The sequence below is a fragment of the Eptesicus fuscus genome, chromosome 1, assembly GCF_027574615.1.
Source record: "Eptesicus fuscus isolate TK198812 chromosome 1, DD_ASM_mEF_20220401, whole genome shotgun sequence".
NCBI lineage: Eukaryota > Metazoa > Chordata > Mammalia > Chiroptera > Vespertilionidae > Eptesicus > Eptesicus fuscus.
This window is the reverse complement of record NC_072473.1, coordinates 116,525,858-116,547,814: the sequence shown is the minus strand read 5'-3', so window position 1 is coordinate 116,547,814 and position 21,957 is coordinate 116,525,858. Positions and strand designations below refer to the sequence as shown.

General features: G+C 40.1%; 1 pseudogene; it reads right to left on the bottom strand.

Annotated features, from left to right (window-relative positions):
- Nucleotides 1–20,607: 20,607 nt before the first annotated feature.
- On the bottom strand, nt 20,608–21,123 carry LOC103303823 (translationally-controlled tumor protein-like; annotated as a pseudogene).
- Between the last annotated feature and the right edge of the window lie 834 nt (nt 21,124–21,957).

The window sequence follows — 21,957 nt, the reverse complement described above, 5'->3', positions numbered from 1 at the left end:
GTAAACATCTGAATTATTCACATTGTCATAGATCCTGAACTCATAAGCATGGATCATGCACAGGCTGGCAGCAAACCAGGAAGCCACTCTGCAAGCAAACAGATACTCTGCATAAGGAGAAAAGTCATAGCACAACATTTAATGTCCAACCTGAGTCACCTCAGAATTCATATAGTATCGGGAACTCAACTGCTTGGTTGGTGACAGGGTTGACCTGGTTTTAGGAGGATTATTCCTGAAATAATTAAGGAAAGGGGGGCTCAATCTTTCTTCTTGGCTGCTTGCTCCTCCCCAGTACCTTCATCTTTCTTCTCATCCTCAGCTTCTTGGGCATCTTCTCCTTCACCTTCACCTCCTTTTTCTTCCTCTTTTGCATCCTCAAATTCTTCCTTGGCACCTTCTTCCTCTTCCTCTCCTTCCTCTTCATCAGCCACTTCCTTCTCCTTCTCCTCCTCTTCAGCTTCTCCTTCAGAGGGGTGTTCATCCTTAGCTTCCTCGGCTTTTGCAGCCTCAATGGTTTCCTCCACCTTGATCTGCACCTCCTGGACATGGCTGGTATATTAAGAAGGGAAGGAGTGAGTGGACATCAAGTAGGAGCTAGTCTGTAAACCACCTTAGGCAGACCAACCAAAGATCTGGGAACTCTGGGAGTAGCCACTGGCTATGCTTCCCACACTGGTGAAACTGAGCTGGGTCTCTTCACCTTCCAAGAGTTTCCTGTAAGCTGCAATGTCAATGTCCAAAGCCACATTGAGGAGGTCCTGGTATTCTTTTAAATATCATGCCATTTCACTCTTTGTAGTTCTCAACTCATTTTCTAATTTGTTGATTGTGTCCTGCATAGCACTAACATCAGAGTTCTGCTTATCCTCCAGCTCTTGCAGCTGTTTTCCCAGAGCTTAGTTCATGCCCTGGCATGCTTTGATCTCCAGGGTCTTGGCCTTGAGCAGGCAGCGGCTTTCAGACACCTCCTCCTTGGTGGCGCGCACCCCGTAGGTGTTCTTGGCAGTGCTTTGGTCAGCATGGTGAAGCAGCTCTTGTACCATTCTTCTGCATTCTGCATGTTCTTGGCAGCCAGCTTCTCGTACTGGGCACGGATGTCCTTGAGCATGGCAGAGAGGTTGGACTTGGAAAACATGTCCATCTCCATGGAGATCTGAGCATACTGGATCTGCACCTGCAGCTCAGCGACCTTCTCTTCAAGCACCTTCATCAGAAAGGAGATTTAGTTCATCAAGCTGTTGGTGCGCTTTTCAAGCTCAGCGCCAGTGAGAGCCACCTCATCTGTACCTTTGTGTGCCTCCATCAGCCAGCCCTCTGCGTCATCATGGTTCAGCACCTCTTCCTGGTAGCATGCCTGCAAGTTGCTCCCAGTCCCTTCCAAGCCCTGGTGCCTGCTAACTGCCCACTGCCCTCTCCTCACCAGGGACTGGTGTGGTGGGCAGGGGCACAGGCATCCCATTTTCATTAAAATGTTCAACCCCGGCCTGCTCCACCGGTGTCCACAGGTGGCCCGGGGGGCAGACAGTGATCCCTGAGACCCTGGCCACCCCAGCCTACCCAAGGTCCCGATGGCTGCCTGGACACAGTGAGCAGCATCAGGCACTGCCCCCCCCCCCCCCCCGCCCTTGCCTGGTTACCTATCGCATCCTCGACCCAGCAGGTGACATTAGGCTCTGCCCACCTGACCTTCCAGGTCCCCCATGGTGGACTGGACACCACAGGCTGTGTCAGATGCTGCCCACCCAGCCTGCCTGGTCCCCGATGGCGGCGTCAGGCGCTGCCCGCCCAGCCTGCCTGGTCCCCGATGGTGGAATGGACACCACAGGCAGCGTCAGGCGCTACTCGCCAGGCCTGCCTGATCCCAATGGCTGCCTGGACCCTGTGGGCAGAGTCAGGAACTGCCCGCCAGGCCTACCCCACCCCGATGGCTGCCTGGACCCCGTGGGCAGTGTCAGGCGCTGCCCCCGCCCCACTGCCCGGTTACCTATCATGGCCTCGACCCAGCAGGCAGCATCAGGTGCTGCCCGCCAGGCCTGCCCAGTTACCAATGGTGGCCTGGACCCCGCAGGCAGCGTCAGGCACTCCCCCCTCCCCCACCCACTTACCTATCAGCTCGACCCTGCAGACAATGTCAGGCGTTGCCCGTCTGGCCTTCCTGGTCCCCGATGGTGGACTAGACCCCGAGGGTGGCATCAGGCACTGCCCGCCTGGCCTGCCTGGTCCCCGATGGTGGCCTGGTCCCAGTTGGCAGCGTCAGTCGTAGCCCGCCCCTCCTGCATATGCAAATTTACCCTCCATCTTTGTTGGCTTAATTTGCATATCACTCCTGATTGGCTGTGGGTGTAGCAAAGGTATGGTCAATTAACATTTTTCTCTTTTATTAGTGTGTATATATATAAATATATATATATATATATATATATATATATATATATATATATATATATATATTAAGGTGACCAGATTTTAACATTGGTAAAGCGGGACACCATTGACCGGGGGTGGGGGGGGGGTTTCTTGATTAAAAATTTGGTCTATATGGAGCAACAAAAATTTTCATAGAACACAAAAATAGTATTGTAATATATTTTTTAAAAATTTCAACATAAGTACAATTTACAAATATAATAAATAAAAAAATTATGTATAGTGTTATTTTATTCTTTGGCATATTTCTCATTTGAGTGAATTTTTTTTTAGTAGATTGCTGTCATTTAAAAGGCCATGAAATTTTTCACAAGAATTTGTTAAATTATATTTCACACATAAAATGGCTTTCAAAGTCTCAACACTTAATTGTGATTTTTCTGATGTTCACATTTTATTTGCCATAGAAAAAAACGCGTTCAGTCGTAGCATTAGTTCCTGGTAAGGACAGCGCGTATTCCACAATTTTTAGTGCATTATTGTAAGGAACATGGTTTGTTTCAAAATGATGAAATATTTCTAACCATTTGTTCTCTATTGTGATTTTTGCTGATGCCCAGGATTTAACCTTTTTCCTTAACAATATATTTTTAAATAATGATATCTCATTAAAAAGATCATTTTTGGAAATATTACTATATGGGAAATTTTGAGTAATATGATCAAATGATTTTTGCACATCATTCCAATTAAGTTCTTGTTTTAATGTAACCCAATGAAAATGTTCAATATCATTGTAATGTACCGTCCACTCTTCTAAATAATCTATGCAGTTACTATAGAACTTTTTGACGTGATTCATGATATCTGCACGATTTATTGCACCTTGTTCTTCTAGCTGGCTTATACTATTATGGATAGTTAATGGAAGAAAATTATTTTCTAACCGCTCTTGACACTGAAATTTTAAATTATTAACTTCACTTGCTACTTCGATTACGGAAATTTTGTCACCTTCAATAAGTTTTAAAAAGAGCCACTTGATTGTGTACAAACTCTAGCCAAATTTTTGAAGATTCTTTTTCAAAAAACTCTTCTAAAATTCTAGGACATCCTGTGATAGAAAGTAGGATTTCAAAGGATCATATATTTTCAAATTTCTTTCGACAGCTGGCAAAAGAGCTAACCAGCGCGTTTTACTGTATCCAAGTATTTTCTGATATTCGACTTCCACAGTTTCACAAAATTCTTTAAGCATTTCAACGCACACAGTGTATATATAGAAATAAGAATATATTTTAATAACAATATTTTCCACATCTACGGGCAACAAGTCAGCAGCTGTTTGAATGGCGTTATGCATTATGTGCGCTGCACAACCAACACCAATAATGTTTTGATTAAGGTTTTTGTTTAATTTATAAAAATATTATTTGTACCTCTTCTCGCTTTTCCTCCAAAATTTGCATTTGTGCTGTCTGCACAATATGCAATAATTTTATGTTTCAAATTGTTTTTTTCCAAAATATTAATAATAGAACTGAAAATTATTTCAGAAGTTTCACCGGGCAAAGAAACGAAATCTAAAATTCTAATTTTTATTCCATTTTCTGAATCAAAAAATCTAATAATGGTTGGAAATAACTTTATATCCTTATGATTAGATACATCAGAATATATGGATATAAAATTAATTTTTCTAGATTTTTGTTTAATTCTGAAAATGCATATGGGGAAAGCACATTACGCACAATTGCCTCGAATTTTGTTCTAGCACAGGCAAATTTTTTGTTGAACAAGTTTTTGACAACTTGTCATGTACAGTCCATAGATCTGAAGGAATGATTGTGATTAATAGCATGAAAAGACATAAGTCCTTCTGCTAATGCTAATTTCTTTTCTTCGTCTTCATAAGTTGTTTTCCGAAAAAATTTCTGTATTTTGGAGGAAGATGCAGCAGTATTTAAATATCTTTTATGTTTCTGTGTCTCCAAGAGCTTTGAAATATCATCCTTCCCGCCATGAGAAATAGAAAATTCACCATTACATTTCTCACATTTTACAATGTAATCGCTTTTGGTGTTTTTATTAAAAGGAAATTCACTTCTTAGATCATCGTTGAATTTGCATCCTCTTTTCTTACTCATTATGTTAAAAATCTAAAAAAAATAATTTAAAATTATATTATAAATTATTATATACATATTGCTTAAAAACACAGTAAGAAGATACATAATTACATGAACATATTTTATTGTTAGTTTATAAATTAAATTAATTTGATTGTTATAAAGTAACTATATTTTAAAAATTATTTTAATTTTAATCCCATATTTCTTTCTAAATAATAACAATACTAACTTGTATTATTTTTCCTCTGAATTTGCCGTAACGTAAGTCATAAGTGTCACTTTCAAGGCCAGCGCTAGACTTTTTGCCGCAACTATAAAATATAAATAATACAAGTACTGTCTGCTAAATTCAAGAAAATTTATGTATTTATGAAATAAATAAATAAATGACTTACCTAAATTATCTGAATAGCTGATTTGTAATGACATCACTTGTTTAACTAGCTTACTAGCACGCAGTACGATGTGTATCATCTGAGAGACAGTTACAAAATGTTTTCTCGTTGCCAATCCCCAAAAATGCCATTGTTCATTAAGTCCAAACAATGGTGGTCGAATTCTAACAACTGATCAACAATGCGAACTTTGATAAGCAGTTCTCGATAATCAGTTCTCAACAATTATTTGTTATTATTAAAGTTTAACATTATAAAATTAACAAAAATAATATAAAACTCATATCCTGGCTAAATAGCCACATGGCCACCGAAAACTGTACATTCCCTTCCCGTTCTCCCGCTGTTCCCTAGCTTGCCGTGCATTTTTTCCAAAAATCGGGACTTTTTTAAAATGCCGCAGGACGCAGGACAAATTGTTAAAAATCGGGACTGTCCCGCCAAAAGCGGGACATCTGGTCACCTTGATATATATATATATATATATATATATATATATATATATACACACACACACACACACACATATATATATATTTGTAGTTATATATAATAAAATGTATTATGTTTTATTATATATATATAACATAGTCCTAAGGCATCTATAATATGGTTCCAAGAAATGCTCAGCAATCAAGCTCTACTAGTGTCTATTTATTTATGTTAATTGTTCAAATTTTTATTTTGATGTACAGTATGATATACAGACTTCTTTTTTTTTCTTTTTTTTCCTTTTTTTAAAAAAATACATTTTATTGATTTTTTACAGAGAGGAAGAGAGAAGGATAGAGAGTTAGAAACATCGATGAGAGAGAAACATCGATCAGCTGCCTCTTGCACACCCCCTAGTGGGGATGTGCCCGCAACCAAGGTACATGCCCTTGACCGGAATCGAACCCGGGACCTTTGAGTCTGCAGGCCGATGCTCTATCCACTGAGCCAAACCGGTTTCAGCGATAAACAGACTTCTAAATCAACAGAATTGTATGGAAAATAAACTACCAATAAATTAGACCCATGTTAAAAATAAAAGGTGAGGTAAATGTCCAAACTTAAGGATAAAAGAACCACAGATAAACTTCAATTCCACAGTCTCCTTTAAGAAGTCAAAGTCTTGCATCATTTGAAAATGGCAGCTGAATAGGCAAAAATGTTGCACACCTCTTCCTGGGGCCAGGCCAGAAAAGACACTAAATTGGAGAACATCCACCCTGAATTAATGAATTAGACACAGCTGAGGAGATAGTTTTCAATAAGGAAAGACAGAGGATGCCTAGAAAATGCCACTTGCCAGTCATAACCCTCCTGGAACCACCACCATGCCCTGGCAGTGAATGGCACAGTAACTCCTGGCAGGCTCCCAGACATCTGCAGGGAGCAATCGCCAGAGTGACTTCCTGCACCAGGCCTCCTCACCAGTCCGCAGGGACTCAGCATTCTAGTATCTGGCTCCAGGACCCTACAGTGAGTGCAAACCAGGGGGAACCCTGTGTCCCACCCCTGCCCTGAGCTCCAGAAAATGCTGCTAGCCTAACCTGGAGCCAACTGGCACCTGCTCCACTCTGAGCACCAAACAACTGGACCTGCTTCCAGGGAGACCCAGAGTAACCCAGTGGGCACCCCACTCAATGCCAAGGGAGAGTGTGGACTGTGCAACACAGAGAAACCAATGGCTGCTCCACCCCAGCTCCTGGGACAGTCCTGCCGGGGCTATATCCAAAGCAACCCAGCACATGCTTCACTCAGGGCCACAGGAGAGCAAGGACTGCGCAACCCAGAGCAACCCACCCCTGCACCACACTGGAGAGTGGCAAACTGGAGCAACCCAGCCTGTGCCTCACTCCAGGCCACAAGAAAATGAGGACTGTGCGACCCAGAGCAAACCATGCCTGCTTCCACCCTGAGCCTAGGGACTTGTTGCCAGGATGACCTGGAGTAAGCCAGCATGCACCTCGCTCTGGGCCACATGAGAGCTCTGACTGTGCGACCCAGAGCAACCCCCACCCACTCCACCCTGACACCTGGGACAAACCTGCAGGGGCTACCCAGAACAACTCAGCATGTGCCCCACTCTGGGTGACAGGAGAGTGCTACCAGGGCAATCCAGAGAAAGCTGGTGTGACTGGCCAGGGGCCACAAGACTGCACTGCAAGTTCACTGCCACGGGTGCCGGGGCCTTACAGCAAATTGCATGTCAGAGGGCTCTGGGTTCTCACAGGGGGTCACACACCAGAGGAACTGTGCACATGCTCCTGCCACCCTGAGCATCTGAAGCAGATGACTGTGGGACCAGATCCGTGGGAGAAGGGGATAAAACTCAGAGCATAAACAATAAAGGTGCAAGACTCAAGGCAGACCCAGCCTCTGGGCTAACAATTTCCAGACTATTGGTCTGATCGGGTCTTCAACCTCGCAAACCCCAAGCAGGATGCCCAGAGACATAAACAGAAAGCAAAAATGGGGAGAAAAAGAAACAACCCCCAAAGGAAAGAAAAGGAGGAATTGCCAGAAAAGAAACTAAATGAAATGGGGGAAAGCAATATGTCAGAGAAAGAATTCAGAGAAAGGGTCAAAAAGTTCCTAAACCAGCTGGATGAGAAAGTCAACAACATATGTAAGAATCAAGAGTTAATGAAAAATGATACAGCTGCACTAAAACACACAATGGAAGGTTTCAAGAGTGGACAAGAAGAAGCAGAGGACTGAATCAGCGAGTTAGAAGACAGCAAAGTCAACAAGTTAGAAAAACACACCCAATCTGAAGAGCAATTGGAAAAAAAATAATTAAAAAACAGGAGGAGAGTTTAAGGGAGCTCTGGGACATGAAACGAAGAGGAGCAAGGAATAGAAAACCTATTTGAACAAATAATGACAGAAAACTTCCCTGATGTGGGGAAGAAAAAAGTCACACAAGCACAAGAGTCCCAAAGAAGATGAACACAAAAAGACCCACACCAAGACACATTGTAATTACAATGGCAAATGTTAATGACAAAGAAAGACTCTTAACGGCTTCAAGAGAGAGTCAGAAAATTACCTACAAGGGATCTCCCATTAGACAATCAAGTGATTTCTCAACAGAAACAAATCAGGCCAGAAGGGAATGGGATGAAGTATACAAAGTGGTGCAAAGCAAATGAGATGAACCCAAGAATACTCTATCCACCAAGGCTGTCAATCAAAATTGAAGGTGAAATCAGGAGCTTTGCAGAAAAAAAAAAAAAGACTAAGGGAGTTTATGACCTCCAAGCCAGCAATGCAAGAAATGCTAAAGGGACTGTTGTAAAAAGAATAAATAGAACGGGGAGAAGGAACACAGGCATAAAAAATAAAAATGGCAACAAACAAGTACCTATCAATAATAACATTAAATGTAAATGGATTAAATACTCCAATTAAAAGACATAGGGTGACTTGCCGAAACCAGTTTGGCTCAGTGGATAGAGCATCGGCCTGGGAACTGAAAGGTCCCAGGTTCGATTCCGGTCAAGGGCATGTACATTGGTTGCGGGCACATCCCCGGTGGGGGGTGTGCAGGAGGCAGCTGGTCGATGTTTCTCTCTCATCGATGTTTCTAGCTCTCTATCCCTCTCCCTTCCTCTCTGTAAAAAATCAATAAAATATATTTTTTAAAAAATAAAATAAATAAAAGACATAGGGTGACTGAAAAATAAGAAAACATGACCCATATACACTGAGTGGCCAGATTATTATGATCTCTGAACGCATAATAATCTGGCCACTCTGTGTGTGTGTGTGTGTGTGTGTGTGTGTGTGTGTGGCCCGGTGCATGAATTCATGCATGGGTGGGGTCCAGCCAGCCTGGCCGGGCGGGGTGGGAGGCATGGGCGGTTGGCCGGCCTGCCTGCTGGTCGAACTCCTGGTCGAGGGGACAATTTGCATATTAGCCTTTTATTATATAGGATATACACTGAGTGGCCAGATTATTATGCATTCAGAGATCATAATAATCTGGCCACTCAGTGTATATGCACTTAATACAGAAGCACCAAATACATAAAAAAAAAAAAAAAACTTCTGGAAGATATCAAGGCAGAGGTTGACAGCAATACAGTCATAGTTGGGGACTTTAATACACCATTGACATCACTGGATAAACCTTCTAGATAAAAATCAACAAAGAAACAGCAATCTTGCCCTAACCAGATTGGCTCAGTGGATAGAGTGTTGGCCTGTGGACTAAAAGGTCCCAGGTTCAATTCCAGTGAAGGGCACATGCCTGGGTTGCACGTTCAATCCCCCCCCCCCCCAGTAGGGGATGTGCAGGAGGCAGCCAATCAATGATTCTCTCTTATCATTGATGTTTCTATCTCTCTATCTCTCTCCCTTCCTCTCTGAAATCAATAATAATAATAAAAAGAAACCTCAATCCTAAAAGACTCACTAGATGAGATGAAATTAATTGACACCTTCCAAACATTTTACGAAGAAACAATGGATTATATATTCTTCTTGAGTGCACATAGGACATTTTCAAAGATAGACTACATATTAGGTAGGACACAGGCTAAATCTCTTCAAATTCAAGAAGATAGAAGTCATATCAAGCATTTTCTCAGATCACAATGACATAAAATTAGAAATCAACTAATATAAAAACAATGAAAAAAAATCAAACACTTGGAGGCTAAATAACATGCTATTAAACAATGATTGGGTTACCAAAGAGATCAAAGAAGAAATAAAAAGCATCCTGGAAACAAATGACAATGAAAACACAACAATCCAAAATCTATGGGACATGGTGAAAGCAGTCCTGAGAGGGAAGTACATAGCTCTACAGGCCTACCTCAGAAAACAAGAAAAACTGGTAATAATTTATCTAACCCTCCAATTTGAAGAATTATAAAGAGAGCAACAACAAAAACCCAGAGTAAGAAGAAAGAAGGAAATAATAAGGATCAGAGCAGAAATAAATGACATAGAGACCAAATAAACAATACAAATGACCAATAAAACTAAGAGCTGGTTCTTTGAAAGGATAAACAAGATTGTTAAACCTCTATCCAGGCTCACCAACAAGCAAAGAGAGAGTACCCAAGTAAACAAAATCACAAATGAAAGAGGTGAAGTAACAGCTGACCCCACAGACTTACAAAGGATTTCTTAAAAAAATACTAAGAACAACTCTACTCCAACAAACTGGACAACCTAGATAAAATGGACATTTTCCTAGAAAAATACAATCTTCCAAAGCTCAATCAGGAAAAATCAAACAACATAATAGGCTGATAACTACTGATGAAATTGAAGCAGTAATCAAAATACTTCCAGCAAACAAAAGCCATGGTCTGGACAGCTTCATGGGAAAGTTTTACCAAACATTCAAAGAAGAACTAAAACCTATCCTCCTCAGACTATTCCAAAAAAGTCCAAAGGAAGGCCCACTTTCAAGCTCTATGGAGCCAGCATTACACTAATCCCAAAACCAGGTAAAGACACTACAAAGAAAGAGACTTGCAGGTCAATATCCCTAATGAACATAGATGCTAAAATCCTCAAAAAAATTATAGCAAATTGAATCCAGCATTACATTAGAAAGATCGTACATTATGACCAAGTGGGATTTATTCCGGGGATGCAAGACTGGTATAATATCCACAAATCAATAAATATTATCCTATATAATAAATATGTAATATGCAAATGGTCGTTACGCCATGAAGCGTAACGACCCACCGCGCAAAGACTGGATCATGGATCAGCAAGAGGGTGGGGCAGTGAGCTACAAGTGGGTGGCAGAGAGCTACAGGATGGGGCAAGGCAGCAAGTTATGAGGGAGAATGGGGGACAGGAGGCAGGGGGAGCTACAGGAGGATAGAGCAGAAGGCAGAGAGCTACTGGAGGGCAGCAGCGAGCTACTGGCGAGCTACAGGTGCACGGATTCATGTGCAGGGCTACTAGTACATTACATAAACAAATTGAGAGACAAAAATCATATAATCATCAATTGATGCAAAGAAGCATTTGACAAAATCCAACACCCTTTCTTGATAAAAACTCCCAGTAAAATGGGAATAGAAGAGTCATACTTCAACATAATAAATACCTTTTTTGACAAACCTACAGCAAACCTCATACTCAATGGGCAAAAACTAAAACCATTTCTCCTAAGAACAGGAACAAGACAGAGATGCCCCTTTCACCACTTCTGTTCAACATAGTACTGGAAGTGCTAGCCAAAGTAATCAGACAAGAAGAAGAAATAAAAAGCATCCGAATTGGAAAAGAAGTAAAACTGTCATTATTTTTAGATGACATGATATTGTACATAGAACCCCCTAAAGACTCCATCAACAAAAAATGAATTCGGCAATGTAGCAGGATACAAAATTAACACCAAGAAATCTATGGCCTTTTTATACACCAATAATGAACTCACAGAAAGAGAAACTAAAAAAAAAAAATCTTATTTACCATTGCAAAAAAAAAAAAATTAAAGATAACTAGGAGTAAATCTAACTAAGGAAGTATAAGAACAGTACTCAGAAAACTACAGGATGTTGAAAAAAGAGATAGAGGAAGACATAAACAAAAGAAAACATATACCATGTTCATAAAGTGGTAGAATCAACATCATTAAAATATCCATACTACCCAGAGCAAACTCTAGATTCAATGCACTCCCCATTAAAATACCAATGGCATATTTCACAGAACTAGAACAAACTCTCCAAAAATTGATCTGGAATAAAAAAAAAAAGACCCCAAATGGCTGCAACAATCCTGAGAAAGAAGAACAAAGTTGGAGGGATCACAATATCAGATATCAAGCTATATTACAAAGCCACTGTTCTCAAAACTGCCTGGTACTGGCACAAGAACAGACATATAGACCAGTGATGGGCAACATTTTGAGCTTGGTGTGTCAAACTTCGCCAAAAAACTGAGCATAACTTGGGTAGTGTGTCACTTTGAGGAAAAAACATTATTTCGCAAATATTTCATCCTCAGGAGCAGCAAATGTTTCATCCTCGGCATGCGGCTGCCTCAGCGGCAGCGTGTCATCAGAAATGGCTACGCGTGTCAGTGCTGACACGCGTGTCATAGGTTTGCCATCACTGATATAGACTAATGGAACAGAACAGAGAACCCAGAAATCGACCTGAGCCAGTATGCTCAATTAAAATTTTACAAAGGAGGCAAGGGCATACAATGGAGTCAAGACAGTCTCTTCAATAAATGGTGTTGAGAAATAAACTCTAAATGGATAAAGGACTTAAACCTAATACATGAAACCATAAAAATCTTAGAAGAATCCATAGGTACCTAAATAGCAGACATATGTTGTAGCAATATCTTTACTGATACTGCTCCTAGGACAATGGAAACCACAGAGAAAATAAACAAATGTACTTCATCAAAATAAAAAGCTTCTGCACAGGGAAAGAAATCATCAATAAAACAACAAGAAAGCCTACTTCATGGGAGAACATACTTGCTGATGTTATATCCGATATGGGTTTAATCTCCAACACTTATAGGGAATTCATACAACTTAACAAAAGGAACATAAATAATCCAATAAAAAAATGGGCATTTGACATAATAGATACTTTTTGAAAGAAGACATACAAAAGGCCAAGAGACATATGAAAACATGCTCAAAGTCACTAATCATCTGAAAGATGTAAATCAAAACTACAATGAGGTACTATCTCACTCATGTCAGAATGACTATCATCAACAATTCAACAAAGAACAAGTGCTGGCAAGGATGTGGAGAAAAAGGAACGCTCATGCACTGCTGATGGGAATGCAGACTGTTGCAGCCACTGTGGAAAACAGTATGGAGTTTCCACAAAAAATTAAAAATGGAACTCCCATTTGACCCTGTAATCCCACTTTTAGGATTATATCCCAAGGAGCTAGAAACACCAACAGAAAGGATATATGCACCCCTATGTTCATATCAGCACAATTCACCATAGCTAAGATTTGGAAACAGCCTGAGCGCCCAACAGCAGATGAGTGAATTAAAAAATTGTGGTACATCTACACAATGAATTATTACGCTGCTGTAAAAAAAAACTCTTACCATTTGCAACAGCATGGATGGACCTGGAGAGCATTATGCTAAGCAAAATAAGCCAGCGGAAAAAAGAAAAATATCACACAATCTCACTCATTTGTGGAATAAAATGAACAAATAGATCCATAGACACAGACGCATTGAACAGACTGTCAAACCTCAAAGGGAAGACAGGGGTGTGTGGGGGTGGGAGGTAAGAGATCAACCAAATGACTCGTATACATGCGTATAAGCATAACCAATGAACACAGACAGTAGGGGGGTGAGGGCATGTGCTTGGGGTGAGAGTGGCCAGGGAAAGGTTAATGGGAGAAAAGGAAGACATATGTAATACTTTAAACAATAAAGAATTTAAATTAAAAATAAAGAAGTCTAAGTCTTTCCAACGACTGTGCTATGAACTAGTCTGTAGTGTAACAGCATATAGGAATGCTTAACAGTGGTGGTAATCAGGGGCACATTTCCTTGGTGCATCTTTGATGATGTTGACCACACATAGAATCACCTCTGCTGCTTTCAGATGCACTCAGAGGAACTTGTCACTTTACTTGGAAGCTTCCTTTTATACACAGTATTGCCATATAGCCAGTATTACCTTTCTTCACATCCAGCCCAACAGTTTTATTGCCTTCACTATGGACAGCTTGGAGCTATGCCACCAGATCTAGAGTTTGTTTGTTTTAGCATGTTCAACATTGCTATGGACTACAAACTGCAGTAGAATCTCACTCTGTTTTTTAAAAAATTGATTGTTAGAGAGAAGAAGGGAGCGAGAAGGAGAGAGAGAGAGAGAGAGAGAGAGAGAGACATTGATATGAGAGCCAAACATCAATCAGCTGAGAGAGAGAGAGAGAGAGAGAGAGAGAGAGAGAGAGAGAGAGAGACATTGATATGAGAGCCAAACATCAATCAGCTGTCTCCTGCACACCCCCAACCTGGGCATGTGCCTGATTGAAAATCGAACAGGCAATCTTTTGGTGCACGGTAGGATGCCCAACCAACTGAGCCTCACCGGCCAGGTCTAGACTTTATTTTTAAAGCAGTTGAAGAGCAGGATAATTTTTTTAAGTTTATCACAGCACATTGAATATGGGAAGGGAATCAGTTTCAATGACATTTTTTATCATTACAAAATGAAATATTATTAAGAGATTAGCAAAGTGTAAATATTTTAGAAACAATGAATTATGGGCACAGTTAGGAAAAACACATGGCATATCATTAGTGATTTACTATAAATGCAAATTTTGTTCTACTAAAGTTTATAGCATTTTAGTATATGCTTTAAATCTCCACTAGTCCAAAATGCAGTGTTCATTTTTTCTGAATAGCAAATTGAAATGAGCAGTGCTCAAGTGATAAGACTTGCAGCTAAAAACATCAATAATGCACATTATGACTAGGAATGTTAATTTTGAAGTGATGATTTTTTTAATGACAAGAACTGCATTTTAAAAACATTTTTAATCCTCACCCAAGGATCTTTTTATTAATTTTGAGAGAGAGAGAGAGAGAGAGAGAGAGAGAGAGAGAGAGAGAGAGATGTGAGTAAAACATCAATCAATTGCCTCCCATATGCATCAGGACAGGGGATAGAACCTGCAATCTAGGTATGTGCCCTGATTGGGAACCAAACCTGCAACCTTTTGGTACATGGGATGGTACTCCAACCAACTGATCCACCTGGCCAGGGCAACAGATGCATTTTTTAAATTTGAAATAAAACTGATTTACATTATTTTCTTTACAAAAGATAGCAATACTAAAAAGGTAAAATTAATTAGTTCAACAAACATTTATTGAGCACTTACTCTGTGCCACACACCTTTCTAGGCACTGTTGATACATTAATAAACAAGCCAGATTGGCTTACCAGAAACGTACATTCTAGTGGGGCAGACAGGCATTATTGAAGTCACCAAACAAAAACATTAATTATAGTGTGGCACAGTTCTCAGAAGGAAGTGGACAGGGTTCTGTAATGAAGAGTTTTAGGGTCAGACAGGTGGCATTTTCTAGAGAGGACATTAGGGAAGGCCTCTCTATCAAGGTGATATTTGAACTGAGTCTTAAATAACTAAAAGTCATTCTTGTAAGAATCTCAGGAAAGTGTTTCAGGTTGAGGAAAGAGCATTTGCTAAGGCCAAAAGCAGAAGTTAGATTTTGTGTTTGAGGAACAGGAATGTGTCTGAAATGGAGAAAACGAAACAAGTCAAAGTTTGGAAGACAGTCCCTATAGGTTTTATAGGCTACAATAAAGAGTTTGGATTTTAAATGCAATGGAAAGCAGAGGCGTGACATTATCTGACTTATGTTTGAAACCTCATTCCATTGCAGTATGGAAATAAAGGAATGGAGGGGACCTGCATACCAAGCAGAAATCAATTAGAAGATTACCCTTATAGTCTAGAGGAGAAATGAGAGTGCATTGGACTTGGTGACAATTTAAACATCTATGCAATGTAATATTTAAGGTATAACAAAATTAAAAAAAATAAATCTTGTAATAATTTTTACCAAAGAACAGATAAATTCCTAGATGATTAAGTGACCTTCCCAAAGTCGACCAAAAGTTAGAGGTAGAGTTAAAACTAAAGTCCAGATCTCCTAGTTCTTATGACAATAATGAGGCCCAGTGCACGAAATTTGTGCATGGAAGGGGGGGTTCCCTCAGCCCAGCCTGCACCCTCTCCAATTGGGGACCCCTTGGGGGATGTCCCTCTCACAATTTGGGACTGCTGGCTTCTAACTGCTCACCTGCCTGCCTGCCTGATCGCCCCTAACTGCCCTCCCCTGTCAACTTGGTTGCCCCCAACTGCCCTCCCCTGCCAGCCTGATCTCACCCCCCAATAGCCCTCCCCTGCTGGCCTGATCTCACCCACAACTGCCCTCCCCTGCAGGCCTGATCTCGCCCCCAACTATACTCCTCTGCTGGCCAATTTGGTTCTGATTGGTCGGTTTCTATGCCAATCAGAACCAAATTGGCCAGCAGAGGAATCTCCACATGAAAAGCTCCACATGATAGGCAGCCATTGGCTCCCCAGAGCACCCAGATTTGCTTCTGATTGGTCAGTTTCTATGCCAGTCAGTGGCAAAAGATCCACCTCCTAGGCAGGCATTGGTTCTTCACAACATGCACATTTGGTTCTGATTGGTCAGTTCCTATGCCAGTCAACATCTCCAGGCTTATCTCTGGGCCTGATCAGAGAGGCAGGGCTGAACAGCAACCCCCCATGGAGGCTGGGAGAGAAAGAAAAGCCCCGCTGCTGGCAAAGCTCAGAAAGAAAGAGGGAGAGAAAGAGAGAGGCAAGTACTGACCAATAGCTGCCACTGAGGCTGCGGATCAGACCCTGCCTCTCTCTCTGGGTCTCAACCCCCTAGGCAGTCAGTGCTGGATTGCCAGGCTGCAGAAGGGCAGTCAGTGCTGGGTCACCATGGCAACCCAGCACTGACTGAAGGACTTCCAGTTTGGTCAGCCTTCAGTCATGATCCATCGTTACAACCCTGGCCTTTTATATATTAGGATTCTGTCTCCCAGTTTCACATTCCTGTAAAAATCACAACTATTCCTATAGCAGTGAACACAAAATCTGAGTTCAATAGTATTTTAACATAGCACTTTTAGGAATATACAGAGGAGAAAATATTCTCTTACTAGAAATATGTAGTACATTCAATAATCTAGACTTAAGGGAAGCAAAAGGAAATATTTTACATATATTCTGCATGAAAAATAAATAGAATTTTGCATTGGAGCAGTCGTTCAATATTAATGCAATGCTACCTTACTTGAAATAGCAGCACCAGTTAGTTTAGAATTAGTGGGCTTCATCCTATTCACACTGAGGAAGCCCAGTATATTTGAAAATTAAATGTACCTTACAGAAAATTCATTGAGTTTTTATTCCTAAATAATGCCTTTCCCCACTCTCCTTCTTGAGAAAACGCAGCCTACTTTTTTTTTATGACTTAAAGGAATAAAGGCAATGTGGGAATGGAATAATATTTTCATAATGTTACATGACAGATCATTAGACTACCATTTTTACATGCAAATAATCTTTGCTCTTATCATGCAAGTGTAAGATACATTTTCCAGAATAGAATTATTTTTTAAACTTCTGCATAAAAGGACTTTAATAAAAGTGTGATTAACATTGTCAAAGTAGAATCTCATTCCCACTCCACAACTTTGTAATTTGCTTTTTGTATTGTGATAAGAAAGTATTCCATTAAGTCTTAACAAATCTAACACCTTTAATAATTTTTTGAGACCTTCCACCTTTTACTCTTACCAGGAAAAATAATGAAAATGAAAAAAGTTATTTACAGCAGTTATTCAGATCAATCCCTTTCAGAAGCACGAATAATCACATCTGTCCTCTACCTGTGCAAAGTCACTTATTAAAATAATTATTCTATGAGATTAAAAGTCATTAATAAAGCCAAGAATAATCTATTCAAACATCTAATTTTAAAAAAATGAATTGAAAACAAGTTATCATGTGCTTATATTATCGTATGTGGTAGAACACACACTGTTCATTGGAAAGAACATTGTCCTATCTTTTGGATGCATATCCATTGGGGACTTAGTCAAGATGATCTCCAGAGCTATCATAAGAACCTAAACTCTTCTCCCACAAGGATATTTTTTCTTCAGTTCCCAGTCGATGAGTGCTTGAACCTGAATTTGGAGAAGGTTACCTAAGTCAGAAGTAGCCTTTTATCTTTGCAAGTACTCTTTTGGGAATCTCTCCTCAGTTTAAAGATTAAGAAAAATAAGCTACTCATGGTTTCAGGGTTTTAATACAATCAAATAAACTTAAGAATCAATAATCAAAACATTATGGAAACATAATCTTGCTCTCCTAAATTCCATTATTTTTAACCCAAATTTTAAAATTCTTCTGTAGGAGTAAGGAGATGGCAAAGATTAATTATATAAGGCTTAAATATAAGAAAAAACATAGATATTTAACTAATCTCTGGATTGGGAAGACTTGCTAGGCAGCAAAATAGTAGATAAAATAACAAAGAAATGGCTTATGAAAGAATAAATATTTATTATCTTTTAAAACATATTTATTAGTAATTCTACCCACTTCTAGGAATCTGTCCTAAATAAATACTTTGAAGTGCAACAAAGATTTAAGCACAATGTGGCTAGTTGCAATGGCATTTATGATTGAAAACATATCCACAATGACCACCAATATCAGAATCTTACTTTTAGCTTGAAGATTCAAGGAAATTTTTTTTAAAATATATTTTATTGATTTTTTACAGAGAGGAAGAGAGAGGGATAGAGAGCTAGAAACATCGATGAGAGAGAAACATCGATCAGCCGCCTCCTGCATACCCCCTACTGGGGATGTGCCGCAACCAAGGTACATGCCCTTGACCGGAATCGAACCTGGGACCCTTGAGTCCGCAGACCGATGCTCTATCCACTGAGCCAAACCGGTTACGGCTAGGAAATTTTTATTTATATTAATAATATTTACATGCTTGCTTTTAATCTGAAAATCATGTCTTAGACCAGTAACCATCAATTAAAATTGGTTCTCAATGTCTTGTGTGCTTCCTTCTGGACTTTATTTAGACTTACATTGTCCTTAACATAATTAAAATCAAACTATAAGTAACATTTTAACTCTTAAAATAACCTTTTTATTTTAGAATATACAGGTATATTCTTTCTGATGTTCTTGTTATACCACTTCACTTTTACAAAAGTCCTACATTAGTAATGTTTTCTCTAACTGAAAGGATTCCAAAAAAGGCTTTTACTTTTATGAAAAAAATAAACCTGTAAATTTATATTTATAGCCTGGCCAGTGTGGCTCAGTGGTTGAGTGTTGATCCATGAACCAGGAGATCACAGTTCATTTCCTGGTCAGGGCACATGCCTGGGTTGCAGGCTCAATTCCCAGTAGGGGGAGTGCAGGAGGCAGCCAATCAACAATTGTCTCTCATCATTGTTGTTCTATTTCTTTCTCCTTCTCCCTTCCATGCTCTGAAATAAATTAAAAAACATATTTAAAAAATACATCCTATATAATAAAAGCGTAATATGCTAAGTGTTCAGTTATCTGGTCATCCATTCAACTAATCAAAGTGTAATAATCTAATGATATGCTAAGGCTCAACCACTGGCTATGACATGCATTGACCACCAAGGGGCAGACAGTTGACCAGTCGACCAGTCACTATGACATGCACTGACGACTGGTAGGTTAGCTTGCCGCTGGGGTCTGACCAATCGGGACTGAGCTAGACCGGCCGGACACACCCTGGAGCCCTCCCACGGTCCCTCCCTGGCTGGTCAACCTCCTGTGTCCTTCCCCAGCCCTGATTGTGGGGTCCCTTGGTCTGGTCTGTGCCCTCTTGCAATCCTCAGGGGATGTTGGAGAGCCAGTTTCAGCCCGATCCCACAGGCCAGGCTGAGAGACCCCACTGGTGCACAAATTTGCGCACCGATCCTCTAGTATGTATATAATTGTAGGTCTTTCATAAAAGAAAAATGGTGTAATGCAAACTTATGGAAAGCGGGTGCTACTCTTTGCTTTAGGCAGTTTTGGCTTATGAAAGATTTTATAAGAAAGCTCTATTTTCAGATAGCAGGTCATCTAATAACTGTTTTGTGTAAAATCGTTTTATTATAACATTGATAAGATGCCAAAAGAACTTAACTCTTGTTTATATGAATTATCCTGTGGCAAAATGGGTTTAATTATAGTCATTTTGCTTAAAGTTGCAGAATGTATTGACAATGTTAAAGGAGTACTTACTGTATTTAGAATGAAAAAAAAGTGACAAAGATAGCACAGTTTCCATGTATAAAACACCCCGTTCCCTTATTAACAGTTTACACTAGTCTAGTATATTTTTACAATTAATAAGCCTAGACTGATGCATCTCACTTTATTCAGATTTCTTTGTTTTTTAGCTAATTGTCTTTCCCTGGTTGAAATTCCATTCTGGATATTATACTGCATTTAATTATCATGTTTTCTTAGACTCCTCTTGGCTATAATAATTTCTCAGACTTCACTTCTTTTTAAATACCTTGACAATTTTGAGGAGTAATGGCCAGATATTTTATAGAATATCTGTCAGTTGGGACACGTCTGATTTCTTTTCTCACGTTTTTTTGTTTGTTTGTTTTTGTTTTGTTTTGTTTTGTTTTTGTTATTCCTCACCTGAGGATATTTTCCATTGATTTTTAGAGAAAGTGGAAGGGTGGGGGAGAGACAGAGAGAGAGAAACATTGATGTGAGAAAGACACATCGATTGGTTGCCTCCTGCAGCCACCCTGACCAGGGCCAGGGATAGAGCCTGCAACCTAGATATGTGGCCTTGACTGAATTTGAACTCAAGACCCTTCAGTCTGCAGGCCAACACTCTATTCACTGAGCCAAACCAACTAGTGCTCTTTCTTTCTTTTTTTTTTTTGAGTTTTAATGCATTTATTTTTAGACAACCTACATGACATGCTTTTACTTCAAAACAATGCCTCTGATCCAAATGAATCAAGGTCAAATAAATGAAGAGCTCAAGATAACATCAGTCCCATTTGTCCTAGTCTTGGTTTGTGGATGAAAAGCAGCAGCCAGTTGCAATGACAGGTGATAGACCCAAACTGCCAAATTTGTTAACATTTTTCCATTTCTAAGTCATCCTTAAAGAAAATCACATATGGGTCACACCATCCTCACGGAAGTCCAGCAGAGCAATCATGCCATCTGGATTCATGTTTTCACCAATAAAGAACGGTAGTTTTTGAAATGGCAAGAATGTGCTTGATTTGTTCTGCAACCCCTGTCATAAAAGGCTTTATTCTTTCTGGTCTCTCTTCTTCAAGTTTCCCTTTGATTGATTTTATGTAATCTTTGACGTACTTCTTGTAGGCTTCTTTTGTGAAGTTGGTTTCCTGCAAATGATGGTTCATGACAATATCAACACCAGTGATTACTGTGCTTTTGGTACCTTTGCCCTCAGGGCCTTCAGCAGAGGCATTTCCACCAATAAGCAAGTCATCAATGTTATCCTCTGTGCTACCGACCATCTTCCCTTCTACCTCCAGGCACAGCCTGTCTGCGATCGCCTGGATCTTGTAGATATGGGAGAACATCTCATCATGGCTGATGAGGTCCTTGTAGATGATCATTATGGAGGCTGGAAGGAGAAGGCGGTGCTGCCTTAGCAGGAGCACTGAGCTGGGTGCTAGCATGGTGCAGCCCCAGCGGGAGCTGGGGGATGAAGTGGGGGGAGGAGGGAGCTGGCAGAAAAGCCAGGGTTCTTTTCTTATTTTAATGTGGTTCTCTGAATAATGGCCCCAAAAGTATCCATGTCCTAGTCCCTCAGTTCTGTGAAATTAAACTTATATTGCAATAAGAATTTTTTTGGTTAAGTTAAAAATTTTGAGTTGGGGACATTACCTTCCTTGTCAGGGTGGGCCCTAAATGTAATCACAAGTGCCCTTGTAAGAGGAAGATAGAGGGAGAGTAGACTACAGAGGAAGGGAAGGCAACAGAAACAGAAGCCAAGGAATGCTGAAAAGGTAAGGCACAAATTCTCCCATGGAGCTTCCAGAAGGAACCAACAGTGTTGAACACCTTGATTTTAGCCCTGTAAAACTCATTTTGGACTCCTGGTTCCTAGAAATGGAAGAGAATATAATTATCTTGTTTGACACCACTAAATCTATGGTAATTTGTTACAGTAGCAAAAACAACTTAATACAGTTAGACGAGGGTTATGTGTCCTTAGAAGAAGACCACAGAAATAAAGGGCTAGAACAGTTCTCATTGGCACTTTATCCTCACAGGCTGCAAGAGGAACATGGCTAGATTAAGGCTTTCTCTATGCATTGCTACAATAGCCATATATCCACTTACCCCATGGACTCAAGTGACCTTAAATAAGCAGTATATCTACTTGTTGCTTCCAATTTCCTTTCAAACTAAAAGAGGGTTCTTCTGATGGGCATTGACATGACCTA